This window comes from Belonocnema kinseyi, chromosome 1 (genome assembly GCF_010883055.1).
Source record: "Belonocnema kinseyi isolate 2016_QV_RU_SX_M_011 chromosome 1, B_treatae_v1, whole genome shotgun sequence".
Classification (NCBI taxonomy): domain Eukaryota; kingdom Metazoa; phylum Arthropoda; class Insecta; order Hymenoptera; family Cynipidae; genus Belonocnema; species Belonocnema kinseyi.
Genome location: NC_046657.1, coordinates 104,534,695 through 104,553,169, shown reverse-complemented (window position 1 = coordinate 104,553,169; position 18,475 = coordinate 104,534,695). Strand labels below are relative to the sequence as shown.

The 18,475-nt window shown below is 31.0% G+C and overlaps 1 protein-coding gene across 1 annotated transcript in view; it reads left to right on the top strand.

The window, feature by feature from the left end:
• The first annotated feature begins 6,269 nt into the window (after nt 1-6,269).
• Nucleotides 6,270-18,475, top strand: part of LOC117172192 (LIM/homeobox protein Lhx9-like) — a 147,336-nt gene continuing 135,130 nt past the window's right edge. The window contains exon 1 of the mRNA XM_033360037.1: nt 6,270-6,966. The gene's annotated coding sequence lies outside the window, so the exon portion shown is untranslated. The remainder of the gene's footprint in view (nt 6,967-18,475) is intronic.

Sequence of the window (18,475 nt, the reverse complement as noted above, 5' to 3'; positions counted from 1 at the left end):
TTTTTCGAATTGTAGTGTCACTGAAAATCTAAATATTCTATATTTGTTAAAAAGGTATCTTTTTTAGTTAAAAATTCAACCAATTGGAAAAAATGTATTTTTTTGGTCGAAAATTTTAACTGTTTTGTTTAGAATTCGTGTTTTTGGGTGGAAAATAATTTTTAAACTGCAAATTGAAACATTTCTTTTTCTATTTATCAATTTATATGTTTTTGTTAAAAATGGTGCCATTTGGCCAAAAGTTTATATTTCTAGTTGAAAATTTATCTTATTGGTTAAAAATGGAACTTTTTTCAATTAAACACTAATTGTGTAACTTACACTTTAACTAGTTGGTTTAAAGTTCAACTCCTCCGTTAGAATTTAATTTTCATGGTTGAAAATTTCACTATTTTATACAGAATTTATCTTTTGTGGTTCAACTTTACTGTTTCTTTCACTTAAATATCTCATTTAATTAAAATATTAACTATTACATTCTTGTTAAGAACTCTTAATTATTTGTTGAAAATTCAACTGTTTAGTTACAAATTTATCTTTTGTAGATGAATATTCAACTATTTGAATGGAAATGCAAGAATTTTGTTTTGTTTCGCCTTTTTAGTAGAAAATTTAAATTGTTGTTTGAAAATGTTTGTTTTTGTTGAAGACTTAACGATTGACTTGAAAATTAGATTTTCTAGTATCGTGTTTTTTAAATTAATTTTTCAAACTGAAAGTTGAACTCTTTTAATAAAAGATTTATCATTTCAGTTGAAAATTAACCTCTTTGTTGGAAAATTCAATGATTTTGGCTAAAAATACTTTTTTTCTGGATAAAAATGAATTTTTTTGTCTGAAAATTTCCTCCCACCTTAAAATTAAGAAATTTCTAAAAAAAATCCTTATTTTAGAAATATTATGTCGGGCATAACCAACCAACATCTTTTAATAAAATATAAAATAACTGTCATTCGACATTTATGATTGAAGTTGTATTAAAATTAATTTTGGATCCGCAAATCTGAATCCTTTTGATATGAAGTTGATAATCAAAATTTATTATTATTACACCATTAAGCCATTTCCCTTTCGGGGTCCTAATATCGATTTCCAACATATTGTGATATATTTTGCTTCTAATTACCTTTGGAAATATAATTAATGGAAAATAATAATTAGTTAAAAGTCTATAATAGGAGGATAATTATCTCCTTGGAGGTCCTCGGCGCTTGGTATAGAGATACCTTATCCTGATTGGATTACAGAGAAACAATCCCAAAAACCTTCTGACAAGTTGTCTTCGGTGTCCTTTTTGCCATAGATATCCTAATTTCCAGTGACAGGCAAACCACTTCTCGTCAGGCGGCACCTTGTTGACCATCTCGTGAAATTATCCGAAAACCCTGCGAGACTGAAGAGCCTTTGTTTTTCCCAAGGACCTGTCCATTGTGTCTAAGTTACTATCTCTCTTCCTGCTTTCCTTTGGAAATGCCACTTCATCCAGTTCGGGATTCAAAATTAATTAGCAGAAAATTAAGTCTGCACAATTTACCATTTACGATTTTCAATTTACCATTTACAATTGAGGAGCTTTCAAAAAAATTTCTCTGTTTTAATTTTCAACCCTAGAATGCCAAACATGGGTCTTTTAAACCCAGTGGAATTCTTCTCAATATTATATCTCCTAGGTAACTTTAATAATAGCGTAACGTTCGGGGTGACTCCCCTCCTCCTAAAGGCGTTACGTATTCTGTTAACGACCCCTTTATTTGTGCAAATAATTTAACTCTTAATGAAAAAAAGTTTGAAATATCCTGACGTCGTATGTGTAGTTAGCGGCTTCGGTAAGACATACAATTAGAACGACAGTGAAATGAATGTGTGCAGGGGTCTCTCAGACCCAGATGTAGTGTTTCGGGTTAATTTTTGGAAAGGAAGGTAGAGTTTTTCAGTAAATTGGACGTTAATTAAGGGGTGCTGTATGCACATTTTATTGAATATAATGTTATTAATAATTATTTCAGAAATATAATGCATGTTTATGTTGTGTGTATATTATAATTACATGATTTTTTTAACTGATGAGTCGTCTTACGGTAAATTGGCTCTGCTGAATATGCGTCTAAGCTATGCTGTATTTGCGCTCCATGAGATTAATTTTCGGTTTTGTCCAAATTTTTAAACTAATGAAGAAAAATACTTTTTACTTTTATTTTCTTGTTTCTAGATAGTTCCAGTTTTCAATTCCCCAGTTATATTCCTTAAGATCAGATTTTTTGACTCTACGTAGTTGAAATACATGACCGTGGGTCTCACAGACCCTCGTGTGGCATTATTCGGGTCACTTCAAGAGGTGTGCCGTTCTAGGGTTAAAAAATATAACTGAATGTAAAACTTGATGGCGCATCTTTTTTCTGTGAAGCAAAAAGACGTAGCTTTTTTAGTTTTCAAATAAAAGTCATAAAACGGAGTTTCTGGTAAAGATCGATTTTAATCCGTCTTTCACTTCAATCCGTAATCTGCACACACGTCAATGGTGGATCCAAGGGTGGTTAAAAGGTGCCCCCATTTCCCGAGATTTAACACACTAAATTACAAACTTGAAAATTTGTATATCAGGTACACAAAATGTGTAAGGTCTCAGACCTTATTTTTATTTTTCTGTTATTTTGAAATTACGTACCTTTCTTTCCTTTGATTTACACCCCCCCCCCCCCCCCCCCCCCCCCCCCCCCCTAACCCACTATCTAACGTAATTTTTGCTAACTAAATTTTTTCCTGAGTTTATTTACAGTTCATCAAAAAATACCGTAATGCGATTTAGGGGAGGAGAGTTTTGTCAAAACTTGCTGTTTTTAATTACATAGTTAACCAAAGTGGTTTAATTTTCGAACAAGTAGTTACCAAAGAGTTGCAATTCCAATAAAAAGAGATGGCATTTCTAACAGAGGAGATGAACCTTCACACCAAAAACACGAATTTTCTACAAAATTGTTGAATTTTCAAACAAAAAAGATTTTTCAGTCAAGAAATAATAAAAAATGTAGGGAAAATATAATTTGAAGAAAAAAAGAATTTACAATAAAAAATAAAATTTTATATCATCATTTATTTTTTAAGTTTCATTGCTTATTTGCTTTGAATGATATAAATATAATTTTTCTATGTTCCTTGAGAAAATACAAAAAGACTTTTTTAAGACTTCAGATATATCGTAAAAGTATCTAGAAAATTTGTAAGAATTTCTTTTTATTTTACAAAATTTTAGGAACAATTTGAGTAGTTTAAAGATATTAGAGACTTTTTAACGTTTGGAAAAAATTTAAGAATATTTTATAAATTGTTCAATGTTCATGAAATTGTTTTAAAATCTTTTGCATTCATTTTGGATAATTTTTGATATCTTTTGTACTGTTTTATAATTATTTTAAATATCCTCTTAAAAGGCATTTTCAAAAATAAGGTATTACTTTCAATATCCCCAGGAATCTTAAGAAATTTTTTTTATCTTTGTGTAATCTTTCAAAATCTTGGAAAAACTTCCAAATTTTATTTCAAAATCCTGAAAAGTTTACATTTTGTTTAAGGATTTAAAAAATTTTTGATTATTTTTGAAATTATTCAAAAACTTATAAATATCTTTTTTTCTTAAAATTTTAAAAAAGACCGCGAAATTAAAAAAATTGTTTTACCATTTTTTTAAAAATTATTTTGGAATTATTTTGAAATATTTTTTAATCTTTCTAAACATTCGAAAATTTCAAAAAAATGTTCTGTCTGTTTATCCGTCCATCCGTCCATAAACACGACAATGAAAACGGAACATATCAAGCTAATATCAAGAAAATTATCAGAGTTATATAATTTGCGAAATTAAAAAGAACACACAACAATTAAAATTTTAAGCCAAACAACGCACGATATAAAAATAGTCACGAAAACAAAAACGCTGTTTATTGAAAGCTATAACAGAAAATCATATTAACTTTTTAAATTTTCCAGACAAGTCGAAAATTAAAATTTAGATAGCACAAAAAATAATAAAAAATTATATTTTAGGTCAAACTATGCGTTATCCGAAAAAAGTTGAATCAACAAAAATTATGAACCACAAAAGGATCTACAAATTTGTTATCAGTCACTTTTTGATGAGACGCGTAGTTTTTGTTTTATTCTTAACAAAGCATTAAAAATTAAATTTTTGGACGAACGACACAAGCTACGAAGACTTATAAAGCTACAAATTTAATCGTGAATCATATTTTGATCAGACGCGTAGTTTTTGTTTTAATCTTGAAAAATTACATTACCTAGGCGCGCTCACACTTGCATATAATGATATGCTTTTGAAAATTTTGAAAATGATATTTAATTTTGTGATTGACTATTTATATTTTTGGTTAAAAATCTATCCTTTCTGGTTAAAAATTCAAGTATTTGATTGAAAATTGGTGTATTTGGTTGAAAAGTCATTTTGGTTGAATTCAACTGTTTTTTTATTAAATATTCCAATCTTTTTGGCTCAAAGCTTAAATACTATCCATTTTTTGTTCAGAATTCTGATTTTTTGGAAATAAAATACTTTTGAACTGAGAATGTAACATAATTTTAGTTAAATATTTATGCATTTCGTTGAAAAATCGTCATTTTTATACCTATACTTATATTTTATTCTTAGATAATATTATGACAAAAGATTCACACATTGAATTTTTTTCAAAATTGTGAAAATATAAAGATGGTATCTTCTTACAAAAGATAGCATTTTTATAATTTTTAGCAGAATATAGTGTATAAACTTTACAGTTCACTTTAAATATTAAAATGTAATGATTCTTGAACTGAAAAGATTAAATTTTTTTATTTCGATTCGCTGGAGAGCTCTGTTTTTATTGATTATTAGTAAATAACATAGTAGTTAGATAACATTAAATTTCTCGTAAACCTGAAGCTTACAGACTTTTTTTGCAAGCAGCAATAAAAACGAAAAATCCATCCAATCACGAAGAGCTGTTTCCGATAACAATAGTTTCGAGATAATAATAGAAAATAACGCCATGAAATTTTTTAATAATTGGATATAAATGAAAATTCTTTAGAAGGTGAAATTGTAAACGAAAGAGTTAAATTCGAAATCATCAAAAAAAAGTTTTAATTAGTTTAATTTGGTTCCCATTAAATTAAAATCGTTCTGTTTTAGTATTCCATTTTCGATTTATCTGATTTTGAATGCTTCCATTTGAAATTTTTCAATTAACCCCTACCAATTTTGATCAAATCTCCGATCAGAATGAACGCGTAATCTCGATAAAAATGCCAAATCGAATCGAATGTCTTCGGTCTCTTAAGCTTGTAACCGGTTTGGGTCAAAAACGCTCCCAAAGAGTTAAATACTCGCAGCTTTCTCGATCTTCCGAGGTTACGAGTCTTAATTGGCTAAAGCAAGATTCGCAGAATTGGTCCTTAATCGCGTTTTTCCTGTTCGAATTCGCTTCGTTGTTAGTTTGAATTGAGCCCCGAATTTCGCCGTGAAACGATCTATACATAATATCGCGTTGTTCTCTTATACAGAGAGGACCGTAAAAATAATTGTGAAACCTTGCAGTACCTTTTGTATCAGAACCGAATAGATTTCAATCCAGGAAAATCGGAATCGGTTTAAACAATCCTCCAATTTCATACAAAAAATGAACTAATTAAAAAAAGCATTCCAATCATTATAAAACCTCTCGCTACATAACCCCCTCCCACCCCCCTCGACCACCCAATTCAAAACCAGCAATTTTCAATATTGAAACTCCGCCTCATCCAGAAAAGAGTGAGTGAGATCGACTCACTCGATCATAATGGACGTCACGGAACATGTGGGGCGCCAGGGGGTGGTGGCGGGAGGGAAGGCGGAGCGTAATAAAAATAAGTAATTACTTCAAGTAACTTCCCACCCCTCTTGACAATACCACACCAGTCGCGCGAGTCGTTCAATTAACGGAATACTGTTGTCTTCTCTCTGCTGCCCCACCACGGTTGGGCAACCCCGCTCCGTCCCACCCGCGAAACCCGCGAAATGTTTCACTCGCCGAGCGTGCAAGGGATGTTGTGGGGGGCAGTGGAGGGCCGCGGAAAAAGAGAGGGAGCGATACGCCCCTCCTTCTCTCACGCCCCTCACGTCCGTCTAGAACCCGTCCATCCCCTCCGACGGTCGCGCTCCCCCGTTCCCCCCTAACAACCAACTTCCATTTCCTCCCCGCCTCGCGAATGCGAAGCTGGGGTGGGAGAAGCGCCCAGAGCATCACTCGCTCGTCCGCCGCCGTGCCGAGCAGTTCTGATATCAAAATTTCCTCCGTGTTTCGTTTCACGTTGTGCGATCTGGTGTTATTTGTGGTTATGTGTTGTGGTGTTGATATTTGAGGAAGATATCACTTTTTGTCGTGGGGTTGATATTTCGAGAGTTCCTGGACCAAGGGACTCAAGTTGGAAAAACACGTGTTATGAAATAGAGAAAAGCTGTGCGAGATTTGGAGTGTACAACTGTTTGAGGCGTACAATCATATTGAGTGTATGGTAATTGAAGCACACGAAAATTGGAGTGTAGAATAGTTCAAGAGTACAATCACTGAAGTTAGACAAGTATTGAACTGCAAGAAGATTGTAGATTAGGAAGAAGTAACGCCGATACAAAATTGAAGTTTATAATGAATTATAAATTAGATTGTTTACGATATACTGAACCCCAGATGACCTAGAAGTATTGATTACAAAAAATTAAGGAAACGAGGATTGCTGAAAAATCAGGCCCAGATTTTGATTTTCATGATCCAGAAGTAAGCTGGGATCGGGAATAGTATATTTATTAATAATAATCGCGAAGGCAAGAGGAAGTTAGTGAGAAGTGTCGGTGCTCGAAGGAAGTGTTTATTTGTTTCACCCTTTTCCTTGGATCACTTTTTTGATGAAGGAGCAAGCCCACGTATGCCGCTAATTAAGGTGAGATTTTAGATGTTAGAATTGAGATTAAGAAAAGAACACAATTAAAAATGGGTAATTGTGTACTTGTATTTCTGAAATAATTTTTGTCAAAGTTGAATTAGAGTAGAATGATGCGAGATTGAAGGTACCTTTCAATAAATGAATATTGTATGAAATTTACAATATTAAAGTGTTAGTTGCAATATTAATTGACGATATGAAGATTCAATTTTACGCAAATGAATAGGCATGATTCGATTTTACAATATACAACATTAAATGAAACAACATTAAGTACAAAAATTTAATTTTGCTAATTCAACGAAGTAAGATTCAATTAAACAATATTGAATGAAGTAAAATTCACTCGTGAAATAGCACAATTTAAGATAAATAAGGGAAACCAAAGTAAGAAGTTTTTGAAGAAAAACGATATACAATTTTTAGGAGATTCTGGGAAGATATGAGGTAGGATAAAATGGGATCACGCAGGCGCTCCGAACCACGTGGTTGTCGACTGATCGTGCCACGATGTTGAGAACACGTAGAGATTTTTGAAAATCATGGTTTGACATTAAAAAAATAAAGAATAGAAAAGCGACAGCGAAAAATTTCTCTCCAATTCCTGGAAAGCGCATGAATATCTTTAGATTTATTTCCGTTATTTATTTATTTTTTTTTTAATTTTTGTAGAATTTAAAAGTTTTAGACTTTCTGCGTAATTTCCTTTTATATTTAGGAATCAAAATTTCATAAAACATCAACAAAGACTTAAGTCGTGGGACAACGAAAGTTCTTGAGCAATATTTAAATTGTAAATTGCATATTTTAAAGATGCAAATATAAATGGTAGATTTATATTCGAACTCAAATTTTACATTTTAAATTGTAGATTCTATATGAATTTAAATTGTATTCAAATTTCACGAGAATTGCAAGAATAGAAATTGTTTGGAATTATAAAGTTTAAATTATGTAACTGAAATTATTGGAAAACTGATTGTTATTGTACAATAAATGCACCGAAAAATGTAAACAAAAATGTTTATCATATGTTAAGATTACAATGTGGTTTACTAATTTCAAATTATAATTTTAACTCGAGGGTTATTTTATTTAGAATTTAAATGTTTACATTTTCAAATAAAGAAATTAACTTTGAACAAAACATATTAATCTTTAAAAAATGAGCTAAATTTTCATCCGGAGATGTGAGTTTTTCAACCAAGAAGCTTATTTATTTTTTACCAAAAAAAGGAATTTTTCGACCAAATCCCTGAATTTCCAACCCAAAAATATGAATTTTCATTTGAAAAATATTTTCTACTAAATAGTACATTTCTAAAATAAATAGTTTAAACTTTAAACAAACAGTTGATTATCTGTCAAAATAGTTTGAATTTCCAATAAATAAGTATATTTTTAACCGAATGGATTAATTTTCTGCCAAGAACGATTTTTCAGTCATGAAAGAAACTTAACAAAGTAGTTTGTAGTTTCAACCCGAAAATATTATCGAAAAAAAAGTTGATTTTTTTCTAAATATTATAATTTTCAAATAAAGAGTTTAATTCGTGAAACCGAATATTTTATTTTTATACTAAGAAAGATTATTTAATCGAAAAATAAATAAAATTTCGACCAGATTATTGAACTTTCAAGTCAAAACAATATTTTTTTACAAAAAAAGATTTTTCAGTTAAGATAAAAAACATAATTTGAACCAAATTATTGAATTTTCAACCCAAAAATACGAATTTTGAACGAACTTGTTCAATTTTCATATAAGAAGATAATTCTTCAACCCCGAAGGCTTTTTTTAGTCAAGAGAAAAATAAATTTCGACCAAATCATTCAATTTTCTAGCCAAAAAGACGCATTTTTAACAAAATCGTTGAATTTTCAATAAAAGAGATGAATCTTTCACCAAGAAATATTTTGCAGTCAAGAAAAAAACAAAATTTATTTCGAAAATAATATTTAATTTTCAAGCCAAAAAAGGTGAACTTCCCATAAATTAGTTTAATTGTCTACCAAAATTTAAATTTTGTTACTAATTTTTTTGAATTTTTAATGTAATTTGAACCACCTCTTTAACGTACATCGAAGGTGAATATTGACGATTTACAATTAAAAATGTACAAAATGTCACACACAAAAAAATACTTTCTGGTTGTCCTGGATGTCATTTGCAAGGTGGTAAACAAAATAAAAGTACATATCGTGAACCGATGTTTGTACTGTCGTTATCGCAACAAATTACTAAATAATGCGCCTCACTCGTTATCGCAACCCGTATATACGCAGACATAATTATTTACTTCGGAAGTCGTATATCAGTTTGCAAGAGTATCCGATAAGTGTATTACAAGTTATGTCAAGAACAATGCGATCAACGATAAATTGTCTGCAAGAGTGGTTAAAATAAAAAGAGGAAGGAGCAAAACCAGGAAAATCAAACAAATAAAAGAAAAATAATAGTAAAGCTCGATAAGGACGAGGATCGTTTACCTTGACTCGGTTGGATAAGCGTCTACTTTTAACGATGTCTCCAACTTGAAAACGGCGCACGGCACTTAACTTTTAATTAATATTATATAGCTAATTAGTCCAGGCCGGGGCGGGGTTTTGTATATTAATTTAATTTTCAATCTCACGGGGTAATTCTTGGCGCAACGTTAGTTTTAATCAACCCTCCTTCCACCCCTGACGTCCTGCCGCAGAAGCGAGGGCGTGCGTGGTAAAAGGAGAGGGAAATAACGCCGAGAAAAGGACAGAAGAGAGGGTGGGGGAAGTAGCTCGAGTATACCTACGCGGCTAATAAAAACTGGCAATAAAAACCACCCCTCAGGATCACCCCTGGGGGTGTCTCTTCTTTTCTCACTCGCACCCACCCGTCCACCCCTTTTTTCTGTCCTTTCTCTTTATCGACTCCTCCACCTGCTTGGGATTAACCTTAATAAAATATTTACATTTTAATTCAACGTCGTATACGAGACTCGAGACGAGACTCTAACCCTTTATGATTATGCTCTTATCTATTTCGAAACACGGCAATTTTGAGTTTAGGTTCTGCATCAAACTGTGTAATTTACAATCTAGAATAGTACATTAGGAAGGGTGCTTTGGAAATTTGAATTAGTAAAATATAACCGATTTTCTGTTGAATAATAGTAATTGCTGTAGCTAGTATTCAGTCACTGAAAATTGCTAAAAATATACTGGTGCAATTAGTAATTATTGCTATATGCATACGCACTATACAAACTAAATTAATGATTCATCACTTTAGTTGAAAAGCTCTTTCTTGTTTTTTAGAAATTAAATTCTTTTGTTGCACATTTTATTTGTTAAAAAATTGAGCTTCTTTAAATACATTTTTTGGGTGTTTTCTTGGTAACTATAAATATAAATATTCTAGTTTTGGTTGAAAATTAATCTTTTTTAATTGTTGAAGATTAAACTATTTGATTAAAAATTAATTTACATGCTTGAAAGTTCATCATTTTAGTTAAAAATGCATTTCTTTAACGCAATATTTAACTATTCCATTTCTTGTACAAAATTGATCTTTTTCGATAGAAATTATATATTCTTAGTTGAAAACTCATCTGTTTTGTTGAAAATTTAACTATTTCATTGAAAATATATGTTATTTGACTAAAAATTCATTTCTATGGTTGAATATTTGATTTTTTTTATAAGAACTTATTTTTCTTACAGAAGAATTAACTATATTTAATTTTTGGTTGAAAATTTATGTTTGTGTTGTTGAAGATTCATGTATTTTGCTAAAAATTATGGGTAAAAACTACCTGCTGCAACTTTTTTTAGTTGATTCTGCTATTTTATTATTTGAAACTAACCATTTTTTACAGTGTTGTATATAGCCTAATTCATTTTTTGGGTTGAAAGTTCAACTATTCCATTAAAAAGTCATTCTTTTTGGTAGAAAATTAATCTGTTTTGGTTGAGGATTCAACTATTTTGTTGAAAATTTGTCTTCTATAGTTAAATTCAACTATTTTTGGTTAAAAATTAAAATATTTTTCAGTTGACATATCAAGTATTACATTTTTCGCTGAGAATTTATATTTTTGGTTTGAAAACTCAACTACTTAGTTCAGAGGTGAACTATGTTGTCAAAAATTGACTATTTTTTTCAGCTGAAATTTTCATCTTTTTGGGTAAAAATACTTCTTGTTTATAAATTTAACTATTTCGTTGAATTTTATTCTTTTGAAACTTCGTTTTTTACTGTAAAATTAAATTTTTTGTCAGAACTTAATTTCTTCGGTTGCCTTTTTTATGAGAATTTATTTATCTAACTGAAAATTCCATTACTTTATTTTTGGTTGAAACTTGAAGTATTTTGTTGAAAATCCTTCTTTTATTTATCTTAATTCCACATTTTGTTTGAAAATTATAATATTTTTAGTGGAAATATGAACTGTTACAGCATGTTCGTTGGGAATTTGTTTTGTTAAATCTAAAATTCAAAACTTTTCATGAAAATTGAACTGTTTTATTGAAAAATCCTCTTTTTCTAAATTCAACCTGATCTTCTTGAGCTGAAAATTCAACTATTTGGTTGAAAATTCATGTATTTTATTTAATTTTTATGTTAAAAATAATTTTATGTAAACAAAATGTTTGCTTTAATATTATTGATATTAAATTAAAAGTTCGCCAGGGAGAGTCAGGGAATTTCGAAATTGGGATTTTGTAGCAACCCTAAAAATTGAGGAGTTGGATTCTACAACCACCTATAAATTGTCCTCGACGAAAAACTTTGGATTTATTCTGTAAATCTATAAAAAAAGAAACTGTAACTTTGCCGTTTTCGAACTAAACTTAAAGACCCCGATTTCACAAGATGAATTTTGTCTTTTTTTCTCACCTCGCCATTAGTCAACCAGCTGTAAAATATCATAAAGAATATTTCCTGTAAATTTCATCAAATTATTCCAAGAATTACGTGAATTACTGTGAGTTGGAGTAAAAAGCGAGGGTTTTTGGGCTTACTTCGGGAACTGATAAATATAAAAATTTTTTGTCCATAGAAAAATAATGCGCAATTAAATTTCCTATGAGTAAATTATATGTACTTTTTTTAAAAATTTATTTTCAAAAATCGCTTGAAAAGTGTTAAGAAGCCAACTCCTTTTTGCGGGAAAAACGTAAAGGTTTTAGGATACGGCCCCTCAACTGTAAACTGCACAATTGTCAACTTCATTTGTTACGATTGAGAAAAACGATAATTTATGAGATTGATAAGGATTGATTGCGAAGGAATATAGATAAAAGCAGATAATAGATCAGGGTGGCAATAACTGTCAAGTTGCACGCAACGTTGCGATCATTATCAGCATCCTGCTATTTTTAATTAAAAAGAATATAATCATTGTCATCGTTTCTCAGCACATGTGGTGTATAATTTCATAATAACTGCCTGTCGCATTATTGCTCTATGACGTAATATTCGTCGGAATGATATATTACACTCCAAGTACTTGCGCTGTTCCTATCTGGGAAAAAGAATACTTTATTGCTATCTAGAGGGTAATAAAGGTCTTAAAAGAACTTTTACTTGGAATTTACTCTTTTCTGTTTTCTTTCCTCATTCCAGGTTTCTTTCATTTTCCAGGTGGAAAAACTTTTATATTGACAAACAAGAGCTTTCAAACATTTTTGCTTGTTATTTAAATTTTAAGATTACAGCCTTCAAAACTGAACAGTCGAGAGTCCGGATCCAAAATTTGAAATACAAAATTCGAACTTTTTTAAAATACGTGTTTCTGGCGCATTATAAGACGGAACTTTCTTCCATTTAAAGTTTTTTTCTATCCCCATAAATATTTTTTATTTTAAAATTAAAAAAGGTAACCGTGTTTCTTTTTAGTTTCGCCGGATAAAAGTACCAAGGGAAGTTCAAAGTTTAAGTTCGAATTAAATATGATTATCGACCGGTTTTAATGTACAATTAATTATTATTAAATAATATTCAATTGTTTGTCTTCATTTTGTAAACATAAATAGAGTAAACTGCGTGGAGGTACCAAATTTCAAATGATTTTAATCATATTTGGCTGAGATATAAATATTTATGTCTCAACAAATTATTGAATTTGAGACCTTTTTTTTACTTTTTTAATATTATTATTAAATAGGTTACGAACCCCTTTATATAAAAATATTAATTTTTAATTTAAACTTTTGGATATGATATTACAATACACTTAGACAAAACTTTTCAGCGTTTTTGAGCGCCCGTCCCCTTATTGCATCCGGGCCATGAGTTCATAATTTCAAGTGCTCGAAGAGAATTTTAACTGTAAAATTGGAACTGGTAATTATTTACATTTGCCTTATTTTTGAAATTTTAATGCTAATTTGTTCGATTTTGAATTTTTTATATTTAAAATTCTCCCCTTCAGTTAAAAAAATGAAAAATAAGTACTTGCAGCATTACGAGAGGCCATAAAATCGTTCGTTATCATTTCTGCAATAAAAAACGTATTTCTATCCGAGGATTTTCATTAAATGATCTAAAAATCTTTTAACTCTTCGACGTAAAACACTATTTACAATACTGGATACAGAGACGATCTTTCTCTTCTTTCATCTTTCTTTTTACCTTCCCCCCCCCCTCTCTTTTGTCTCTCCTTGTCTCTTATCGAACACAATATACCTCGCGACGTGGACCTGTATACACACAATCACTAGCAGCCCTATCTTCGCCACCCCTTGCTCCTACCCTACAATGTTGGAAGCTACCCCAGAAGGAGAGAGACCAGGGATAAAAGAGAGAGAGAGAGAATGAGAGGGGTTGAGGCCACAGGGGAAGAAGGTTCTGTATGCAGACTGCTACCCCAAGCAATAACATTAATTGCTATAAGTTCAATGACGAAATCTATGAAATTTTATTTACCACCTCATACCATTTACGATTCCATAAATTCTACAATTGCGGTGTCTAGATTCTAGAATTTATCATTTTCAATTCAGTCGGTAACGAGCACTTCCATTTACAGATTACCATCATTTCAGGAATCACAGTTCGTTCTCTTTTTTCCCTAATCCCCTTTTCCCCCTTTTCCTCGTTTTGTACAAGGTTTCGATTCATTTTTTGAGATTCATAAACAGAAATTCAAGGTATTAGAAAATAAGAGGCTTTGAAAGATATTCTTTCTGGCGAGATAAATTTGAAATATTTCCTAAATGATTTAGTTGTCAAACCGAAAGATAAATCAATTGTGTGATTTTAAATCGAAAACTTCGTTATAGAGGAAACAATCACAGGCAAAAGTCTCTAAAAACGGGAAAAGTAAAGAAATTTTTCAGGAAATTAGATAAATAAGTTCTTTTAAGTAATATTAATGTAGGCGTTGATATTAAATTCAAATTTAAATGCTTCAACTTCTTAATGTTTCAAGTAAACATATTGCATTTTTAACAAAATAATTTAGTTTTGAACCTAAAGTATAAATTTTTAAACAAAGAAATGAATTTTTAACAGAGCAGCTCAACTTATAATCAATTAGTTGAATTTAAAATAAAAAAATCTTTCCGCTAAGCGGGTACATCTTCATCACGCGCTGCGCGCGCGGCTTGCACGTTTGAGCGTGTCTATGGCGCGCGACTGTTGTTTCTCGCGCTTCGCGCTCGATGATGTATTTATCTCGCGCTCGATTATGTATTAACCTCGCGCTACGCGCTCGGTCTTTATATTTCTCCCGCATTCGTGAACACACCTTTTAAAATCAAAGGTCAACAGACTGACAACTGTAATTTTGTGATTTTGAACTATCTTTTGTTAAAGCGCTTTCGACTTTAACGAACACATTCTCATGACGTATCTCGTGCTTTGCACTCAATTTGTCCAAAATGTAAACTTTTCTACATTATACACAACACTTTTATATTAAATATGATACATTTCTTATGTAACTCTGCCGGGAATTGCTTATTAAAAAATTGCAAAACAAAGAGCAAATTGCATTTATCATGATTATTTTTATATTTGTTTCTTATACTGCTTTAAATTGTATTCTAAGCTGCGCTTAATCATGCATCATTTCAATAAATTTATATCATTACAATTCATAATATGCATAAAAATTGAATAATACTAATTCTTATTTCCTTGTTTTTATCATTCATTTTTATTTTTAATCTTCTTTTTTACGATTAAATAAAAAATACTGTGCGTCTGTATAAGGTCTAATACAGGAATATATATAGGGTCCTATATACGAGCCTATGTCCTCGTTCGTCTTTTCTGTCTGTGATAAATTTTGGTTTTATAAAAAAAAGTCATTAGGATAAATTGTTCGTCTGATTGAATGCTATGAATATCCGTACAGACAATTTTTGAATTTAAAAAAAGTGACCCCAACAATTTTCAAGATACGCGCACTTTTTGAATTTGCACCCAAAATGGCTGGCTAACGAAGTTGACCTTTATTTTAGGAAACTAAAAGAGTATACCAAAGGCCAATCCAATCTGTCAATTCTTTCGAAAGTTATCGTGCTAACAAACTAAAACACAGGCAGGCAGACACGCAGACACATTCGTAAAAACCTGTTTTTCGGATTCAGGGGGTCTCAAAACGTGGACATTTGACAAAAACGGGGGGGGGGGGGGGGGGGGGAGTAAAATTTTACACAAATCTAATACCTTCTCTGGATGAGAATGTAAAAAGATGAATTTTCAATTAAAAATGTATTAGCTGATATTTCAACAAAATATTTTAACTTTTGATCAACTAGTTTAATTTTTTACCAAAAATCTGAAATGTCGAAAAAGAAAGTGGGACGATGTTCGTGGGGGCTAAAGCCGTAGGCTTTGGACCCACTCCGTCGACTTGCAGGTTGCAGGTTCGATTCCCACCTCACACTCATTCTGGAAGATCCTCGGCGGCCCATGCGGCGAACAGTAGCCTAGCAAGGGAGTTTTTTATCTCGGGAGAGTCGTGGGATCGGCACCTCAAGAGAAAAAGGTTTTCTCTAAGTACTTTTGAAGCTGTTACTCTTGGTGGTTCGGAACCCACCTTAAACTATATGTCCCCCTCCCGCCACCAAGTAAGTGTGGGGGGGGGGTTAAGGAATAGAGAAGAAGGTGCAAGAAAAATGTAAACCCATAGGGCGCATATTAGAAGCTTCCATTCCAATAAAAAAAATGTTAACAAGTTTGTTAAATTGTCAATCAAAGAGATGAATCTTTAACCAAGAATGATTTTTCAATCAAGAAAGAAAAAAATTCAAAATTATTGAATTTTTCAACTAAAATGACGAATTTTCTACATACTTGTTAGATTTTTCACAAAATAATTAAATATTCTACCAAATTGTTAAAGTTTCAAGCCAAAATAACGAATTTTCTACAAACCGGTTTTTAAATTTTCAACACGGTAATATGAATTTTTTTAAATAAGTTAACATTCAACCAAGTACATTCATTTCGAACCCAAAAAGATGAGTCTTCAACTAAATTAATGAATCTACAACCAAATAAATCAATTTTTAACAAAGTAGTAAAATTTTCAACCAAAAATTATAAATTCTTAACAAAAAATGTAGTGCATAATTGATATATCAACCAAAGAAATTGTCTAATTATAAATTAAAAACAATTCAATTAACCCAACAAAAGTAATGTTTAGTAAAAAAGTTGAATCTTGAACTAAAAAGGATGAATTTTTAACTAAATAAGAGTTTTCAATCAGAAAAAAAAATAAAATTTTCACACAACATGTTAAATCAAACTAAAAAGACTCATTTTATACAAAACAGTGAAATTTTGTATCCAAAGTCATGAATTTTTAACAAAAAAGTTCAATTTAAACCCAATTTTTAAATTTTCTACCAAATTAGTTGAATTAGCAACCGAAAAAGACGAATTTTCAACTAAACAGATGAAATTTAATCTCTATAGAATAAGTTTTTAATCAAATTGATGAATTTTAAAGCAAATAATTAAATTATCTATCAAATAGTAGAATTTTTAACCAAAAGAGAAGAATTTCGAACCAAAAATATAATAATATACTTTAAAATGAAAAAGAATGAACTTTTAATAAAAATTTTTGGATTAGCTTACTATGTTACTCATGTCAACAAACTACTGCTTTAAAAAATGTTTGTCTTTAAAATGTTGGTATTTTCATAAAAAATCATTTTTCAAATTTATGTTTCGTTTTCAAACTGTAATCATTTTCTATTCGACATTAAAAAATGTTTTCAACAACCGTGAGCTTTTGACTGATAAAAATGTATTATACTAAATTTTAAGCGTCTACTGTGAGAAAAGAAAAACAGAAAAAGTAGCTGGTTTTACAACTAGCCGTTTTTGTGTTTTTCAAAGTATTTATTTCTGTCCTAATTAGAAGAATACTTTGAACAACTTAGGGCTCTGTACTTACTGAAAAAATTGATAAGAATGCAATGAAAATCTGTCTACTATATATCTATTAGTAGGAAGTGCTGAAGTTTTCCAAAGATTTTTCAAAGCTACAAAAAAATTCTAAACACAAAAATTACCCTTATGATATAAAACGTCTTTAATCATAAATCAAATTCCCTCTTTTACCCAAAATTGAATTACTGAAACGCTGTGATCTCTAATAATTATTATTTGGTACCTTGGGTTTTTAATATCCCCGGTTACGTCGGCCATATTAGTTAAAGCGCCGACGTCACAGTTAAAAATAATTTTGGTGGCAGCGGTGGGAGTCGAACCTAGTAAGTTGTACATATAACTATATATAGTGTACTGTAGAGTGTAGACTGTAGATAAGTGCGAAGGGGTGATAGTGGACGCCGGAGACGAGGGAATGGTTAGAAACGAGAAGGAAGAGAAAGAGGAGGAAGGTATATAAGGTATAAGGTAGTCCATTAGCGTTAATATTATAAACGTCAGCTGCCCTCTGGCCATCCTCGTATTCACATGTATACCAATACACGCAAATTTCCAACACATACTCTTGCATAGGTGGCTCTTTCACCTAAGTACACGCACATAAATGCATCCCTTTCGTACGTATAAGAAAACTTCTGTCTGTGTTGCTTCTACAGCACTTAGGTGTTCTGTTACCATACGTAATCCTTGTTGCACTCAGGCGGTGACCCGATTGAGATTTGATACCTTATTTTGCTCACTATAAACTTGATAGCGATATCTGCTCTAATTCCTTGCAATACTCATTTTCATTCAAAATTTAATTTCCCTCAACTTCCAATATAGTCCGGGAGCTGGGTATGTTCCCGTATGCATTCAAGAGGCAAAAGGTAAAAACTAGTTAATCTTATGTATTTTGACCCGCTGAATCCAATGGTACCGGTTAATTTTACGAGAAGTGGATAGGTTTTGTTTAAAACGCAATTGTTTAAACAAATAGGGAAAAATGGTTTTTCTTTATGGGACCAATTTTTTTTAGTAAATATGGACAATTCTAAGCATAAAAGTTCTCTTGCAACTTTTTTGTTAAATGCATATTTACAAAGTTATAAATTTTCAAAGTTCAAA